Source organism: Saccopteryx bilineata, chromosome 4 (genome assembly GCF_036850765.1).
Source record: "Saccopteryx bilineata isolate mSacBil1 chromosome 4, mSacBil1_pri_phased_curated, whole genome shotgun sequence".
Lineage (NCBI taxonomy): Eukaryota > Metazoa > Chordata > Mammalia > Chiroptera > Emballonuridae > Saccopteryx > Saccopteryx bilineata.
The window spans coordinates 256,670,315-256,677,205 of record NC_089493.1 but is presented as its reverse complement, the minus strand read 5'-3'; the positions used below and the strand labels follow the sequence as shown (position 1 = coordinate 256,677,205).

At 45.1% G+C, this 6,891-nt stretch overlaps 1 pseudogene; it reads right to left on the bottom strand.

Annotated features, from left to right (window-relative positions):
• Positions 1–1,890: 1,890 nt before the first annotated feature.
• On the bottom strand, positions 1,891–3,413 carry LOC136335684 (importin subunit alpha-8-like; annotated as a pseudogene).
• Between the last annotated feature and the right edge of the window lie 3,478 nt (positions 3,414–6,891).

The window sequence follows — 6,891 nt, the reverse complement described above, 5'->3', positions numbered from 1 at the left end:
TTGAGTTCATAAATGTTTACAAGGGTTATATCCTCTTATTGGCTCAATCCCTTGATCGTTATGAAATGTCCTCTTGTCTCTTTTTATATAGCCTTTGTTTTAAAGTTTATTTTGTCTGATGGAAGTATTGCTATCCCAGCTTTTTTTGTCTCTATTTTCCATGAAATATCTTTTTTTTTATCCCTTTATTCAGTTTTTATGCATCTTTTAATCTGAAGTTGGTCTCTTGTAGTCAGCATATGTATGGGTTGTGTTTTCTTATCCACTTAACTACCTTGTATCTTTTGATTAGAACATTTCATCTATTTGCATTTAGAGTGAGTATTGATGGGTATGTCATTAGTGCCATTTTATTTTACACACACACATGCACACGCACACACACGCACACGCACGCACACACATGCACGTGCACACACATGCACATACATACATTTTTTCTTAAGTCTCTTTAGCATTTCTTGTAGTGCATTTCTTGGTGGTGACAGAACTCTTTTAGCTTCTTGTCTGGGAAGCTCTTTTTCTCCCCTTCAATTCGAAATGATAGCCTTGCTGGGCACAGTAGTCTTGGTTGTAGATGCTTGCTTTTCATTCCTTCGAATATTTCCTACTTCTGGCCAGAAGAGTTTCCATTGAAGCCAGATGACAGTCTTTTGGTGGCTCCCTTGTACATAACTAACTGCCTTTCTCTTGCTGCTTTTAGGATGCTCTCTCTGTCTTTTACCTTTGCCATTTTCATTATGATGTGTCTTGGTGTGAGCCTCTTTGGGTTCATATTGTTTGGAACTCTGGACTTGTATGTCTATTTCCTTCACAGGTTAGGGATATTTTCAGTCATTTCTTTAAGTAGGTTCTTAATTTCCTGTTCTTCTTTTCCTTTGGGTACCCCTATGATGCAAATATTGGTATGCTTGATGTACCAAGGCCCCTTAAACTATTCTCATTTTTTTTAATTAAGTGAGAAACAGGGAGGCAGAGAGACAGACACCTGCATGTGCCCCAACCAGGATCCACCAGGCAAGCCCTCTGTGGGGCAATGCTCTGCCCAACTGGAGCATTGCTCTGTTGCTTGGCAACCAAGCTATTTTACCACATGAGTTGAGGCCATGGAGCCATCCTTAGCTCCTGGAGCCAACTTGCTCAAACCATTCAAGCCATGGCTGTGGGAGGAGAAAAGAGAGAGAGAAAGAGAGAGAGAGAGAGAGAGAGAGAGAGAAAGAGAGAAGGGGAGGGGGGAGGTATAGAAGCAGATGGTTGCTTCTCCTGTGTTCCCTGACCGGGAATCAAACCCAGGACTTCCATATGCTGGGCTGATACTCTACTGCTGAGCTACTGGCCAGGGCCTATTCTCATTTTTAAAATTATTTTTTCTTTTTGTTGTTCTGACTGTTTTCTGCTACCTTGTCTTTCAAATCAATGATTTGATCCTCTGCTTTGTCTAGTCTGCTATTGATTTCTTTTAATGTATTCTTCATTTCTGACTGGTTCTTTTTATTATTTGTATGTCCTTCTTTATGCTTACTATATCTTTCTTGAAGTTCTCACTAAGTTCCTTGAACATCCTTATAACCAGTGTTTTGAACTCTTTATCTGGTCTACTGCCTCTGTTGTGTTCTTTTTCGGCAGTTTTTTCCTGTTCTTTCATTTGGAACATATTTCTTTGTGTCCTCATTTTGGTAGTTTCTCTGTGTTTGTTTGTGTGTATTAGGTATATCTTTTACATCTCACAGTCTTTTTTTTCCTGATAGAGGTGAAACTGTCAAAAATTTTATTAACATTCAGTTTTAAAAGCTTTAAAACTGGCATACCGAGATATAAAAGTGCTGCTTCTTAAAAAAGTTACCCTTTGCGTTTGGTCCTTGGTTTAGAAGTTGTGGAGCTTCGGTATTTTTATATTAAGTGCTTTAAGAATACATGATCTTGGTCCCGGGATGGTAACATTGTGTCATTTTCTTCTTCCTCAGAAAAGTGGTTCTTGAGAAAGGTCAGCACAGTCATGGCAACCTGATGGTTCTCATGAAATTGCAAAGCCTTGATCCTATCCACCCCACCGAGTTCCTCTATCAGCAGACACAGACTCTTTCTCAGAAGGCTTCTCCGCTACCTGGAGGAGGAAAGAGATGATGTCAAGGATGACAATGACACATTTGGTGTCTGGGACAGTGAGGAGGTTCACCAGTGGCTCCAAGACTCCAGATTGAACAAGCTGGATCAACTGGTCCAAGCTGCTCCCACTTGTGAAGTTAGCTACCACCCAGATAGCCTCTTTCTGGACTTTAAAATCTCCATATTTTAGCAGAGACACCAAGGGGGGCAGAGCGTTGCAGGTGATCAGCTGCTGGGTGTGTTGGCAGGGCCCAGCAGCCACGTTGCTCAGGGCCCAGGCTGCTTCCTTCTGGATGGAGGACTTGTGGTGCAGCAGGAGCCTGGCTAGCACGCTCAGGATGCCCGCATCAATGGCCACCTGGGTCTGGCAATCCATTCCTGTGACGATGGTCCCCACGATCCTGAGAGATGGGGTCAAGACATTGAGTTCTGAGCTGGTCATGAGCTCCACAAGCCTGGGCAGCACCCCCGTGTCCACCACGTGGCCAATGTGCTCATTACAGCCCTCGGTGAGGTAGGACAGGGCCCAGCAGGTGTCAGAGAGCACCTTGCTATCGTGGTGGTGGAGGAGGCGGAAGAGGGTGGGCAACATTGCTTCACTGCTTTCTTGCAGGGGTACGGGTTCTTGTTCCGGCACAGGTTGGACAGGGTCCATGTGATGTTCCGCAGAAATGTAATTGGTATGGTTGATGGTATCAGGGCCAGCAGATGTGGGATGGCATTGCTTGAGATGACAAAGTCTCTGAATTCTGGGCCATCACCTGCGATATTCCCAAGGGCCCACACTGCCTGTTCGCACACAGCCATCTGGGGGGAGGACAGGAGCTCCTCCAAGGGCTGGATGGCGCCCCTTCCACTACAGCTTGAGTCTGCTCCGAAGTCCCGGAAGCAACGTTGGTCAGAGCCCAGGCTGCCTCGAACTGCAAGCAGGGGTGGGGTGATGACCTCAGGAACTCCACCAGCCTGGGAATGAGCCCCGCTTCAATAGTCAGTTTCAGAGGAGGGTTCTTCTCCCGGGACAGTGTTTTCCTGGCTGCCCTGGTGGCCTGGAAACACGGGTCTGGATCCGAAGCATTCACTCCACTGATTATTTCCTGTAGGGTGAGGCTGGCCCCTTTGGTCCCTTCTTCAGAAGCTGGGTCAGAGGAAAGATTGGTGATGTTTCTTCTCTTTAAGACCTGCTCATCTTTCTTGGCCTTTCGGAGCTGTAGGCTGACTGCTATCCGCTGTTGCCGCCTCATAGATGCATCTTTGCCTCGGTACTTAAATTTCCTCAGCCTCTCTTCTGGAGCTTCTGAAGTCTGCATGTTGACTGGAAGAAGTCAACCACCTGAACAAGAGCAAGCTGTCTGGTCAGTACCTGGAAAGAGGCTTTGGAGAAGGCACAGCTACGCTCACGCACAGGAATGGGCCACCACGCACTTGTTTCTCTCCTAGCAGAGAGCTGCCACATCTCACAGTCTTACGTGGTCGTGTCCCATGGGGCCCAGTGGTGCAGTCTCCCTGATCACCTTAGATGGGTGCTCCAGGAATGTCCCTTGTGTGGGTTGTGTGTGTCCTCCTATTGTAGTTGAGCCTTGATTACTGTTGGCATGTTAGCATATGAAGCTGATCCTCAGGCTGACTGGCTGTAAGGACTGGCCATGACCACAGTGTTTGAGCCACTGTGTGGGGACGGACCTCCTGGGGCAGGCTTCACCCCAGTGAGCTCTTGTGCCTACCAAGACAATTCTTCGGAAGTACCTCTTGTTAAGCTAATTGGGTGGTACTTTGATGTGGTCTGAAGCCAGCAGCCACCTGGTGAGTTGGTTCTGGGGCCTGTGGGAGGGGCTCCACTGCAAGCCAGGCCAGCTGCTGCCTGTGGCCCACCCAGTGATAACTGGTAGGAGCTACAAAGCAATCTGAAGTTTGTAGCTGTCCGTGCTGGGTCCTGAGGGACACAGGAGAAGCCATACTGCAAACTGAGGCGGCCGCCCCCAGTACCAGGCCTGATGTGCTCAGCAATAATGCACCCGAGGACTGCTGGTGCTGGCCGGCTGCCTGTATGGCTCGAGCAGTGCTTGGAGGAGGTGGGATCTCAGGGAGTTACCAGGGTGAGACAGGTGGAGTTTACCAGGCTAATGCAGATTCAGATTTAGCCATGTTGGAAGAGGGCTCCACAAAGGAAAGATGACACCCACCTGCCAGCCGTGTGAGAGGAATGCTCACACAGGGAGAATGGCGGCAGACCCTCCAGCCCTCACAGGAAAGCCACACGACCCAGTTTCTCCCTGTCTGGCTTTGACACCCTCTGATTTGCCATGCCTGTGGGCAAGGTAGTCTATGCTTGAGTCCTTTAAAAATACACCTGGGTTTCCAGCAGCTTTTCGTCTCTCCCTGTTGGACAGAATCCTTATTGATTTTTGCAGCTAGAAATGGTGGGGCTCCTCTGGACAGCACTGGTGCTCTGGGTTGGGAAGCTGTGTGTTTGACTGGGACCCCTCACTTCTTGGGGGGACCTCATCAGCTGAGAAATCTCTACCACTTCTCAGTCGCCACAAGTGCCGTAGGGCCAACTTGTTTCACATCACTGCTCCGCCTACCAGTCTTATGTGGCTTTTTTTTTTTTTTTATATCCTTAGTTATAGAACTTCTGTACAGCTAATCTTTACATGGTTTCCCAAGCTGACTGTTGTATAATTTAGTTGTAGTTTTGATGTAATCAATGGAGCAAGCAAAGAAAACCCCAGTGTTTCCTCACTCCACCATCTTGCCTGGAACTTGACCTTTACTGTCTTCATGCTTTTCTGAGTCTTTGCTTCCCTATCTCTAAAGACACAATTTTTATCAACCTCCCAATGCTGTTTTAGAAATTCTTTTAGAGTGTGAGTGGGAAAGATCTCAGTCCTCTGCATTTCCTTCATCACTATGTCTCTTTCTCTTTTTTTAACCTTCTTAAAGTCTCTCGAATCCATTTATGTGACTCCAAGATACCCAGCTCTCCTCCCTGAACTATTGCTATAGTAGTCTCTCCATCCCTACGCTCATCCCTTCCAGACTTTTCACACTATTTACACTGCAGCCAAGGATCTTTTCTTTCTTTTTTAAAATTTTTTTTAAATTTTAATTTATTGTGTTAACATGGATTCAAGTGTCCCACTCAGTATAACTCCCTCACCCCTATCCCTGTGTCCCCCATCCCCCCCTTTGCCCCCTTTCCCTATCTCCCGTTCCCCTTCCTTCTGGAATTTGCTGTTCTGTTATCTGTATCTATGTGTTATGTATATATAATTTCACTAATCCCTTCACCTTCTCTGATCCCATGCCCTCATCCCCCTTCCCTCTGACAGCTGTCCCTCGGCTCCCGTGACCCTGCCTCTGCCTCTATTCCATGTCTCGGTTCACTTTGTTCATTAGATTTTACATATAAGTGAGATCGTATGATATTTGTCTTTCTCCAGGCAGGGATCTTTTCAAAATGCATACCTGGTCCTGTTGTACACACATGCCCCCCCTCACCCACTATCTTTAAATAGCTTCACATTGATCTTAGGATGGTGATAAAACATGGCCTGGCCCCTGCCCAGTATTTACATCTTGTCCTTCACAGTGCTTTACTTTCTTTCAGTTCTTTGAAACTCATTTTTTTATGAACTCAGGGTCTGTGTCTGTTTTGCTCATCACCGCATCTCCAACATTCAGCACAGTGCAAGTATACACTAAGTGATCACTTACTGTTCCCAGATGAATGACAATGCCTATTTAGTAAAATCTGCCCCCTTGTTGCCTGCCAAGAAAGAGAGCGAGCATATCTCAAACCTGGGTAGGGGATCAGTGGTGGATGCTTGGTTGCTGGTCTCTGATCACTGAACTTTCCCAATACGCACTTGAAGGACAGGACTGGTGGCCATGCAGGTACTCTGCCCTTGAAAACTTGACAAACCTTATTCTACGATGGCATTCTCAATTTAGATACAGCATATGCACCCAAGAAAAACGATCCCATTGAAGAATTTGAAAAAATATGATTCCTTATATTTGAGTCAAATCTCCCAATTAAATAGAATGATTCCATTTTATACTTTATTTTTGTAACATCAAAATATTCTCCCAGTATTCATTTCTTTTTCTTTCACTTCTTTTTTATTTTACTATCTCATACATGGAGATATTTCAATGGAGAAACATCTTAATTGCCTTACCTATTCTTTTTATTCCATACTTTATGCCTTATTAGTCCCACTTGAAAATAGCCCTCTGTCACTTTAATATTAACTTGCTTACATTTAAAAATTATCCTATGTAATCTAATCAGTGGAAGTTTAGCTTTTGTAGTTGTTAATAATAATATTATATGATTAATTTCTAAAGACCGTCATTAGTAATACCGTCCATTTCCAATCCTCATTAACCTGTCAGATAAGAGCTTTTGGATTCTCCACTGCTAGAATCAAGGCAGGTTCCAATAAGCTATAATTACTTGGAATGAGGTGTTGCATATTATCTTTCAAGAGTGTTTGTATATTCAGGGATTAATAGCACATGGCTCATATTTCATCTTATATATTATATATGTTTTCTGGAATCCATTGGGCTGTGGCACTATTTACAGAAAAGGTGGAAGTAAGACTAGAATATAGGACAACTAAATCTGATTTCTTCTGCATGTTCAGCTTAGCCCATTCTATTGGGGTGAAATCTCTACAAATACCATGACAGTCTTGGTAATGTCATACCTATGCAGTTGTGGGTGTTGGAAACATGGCAGCTTCAGCCCCTTGGTGGGTCAGATTTCAGATCTGCCTC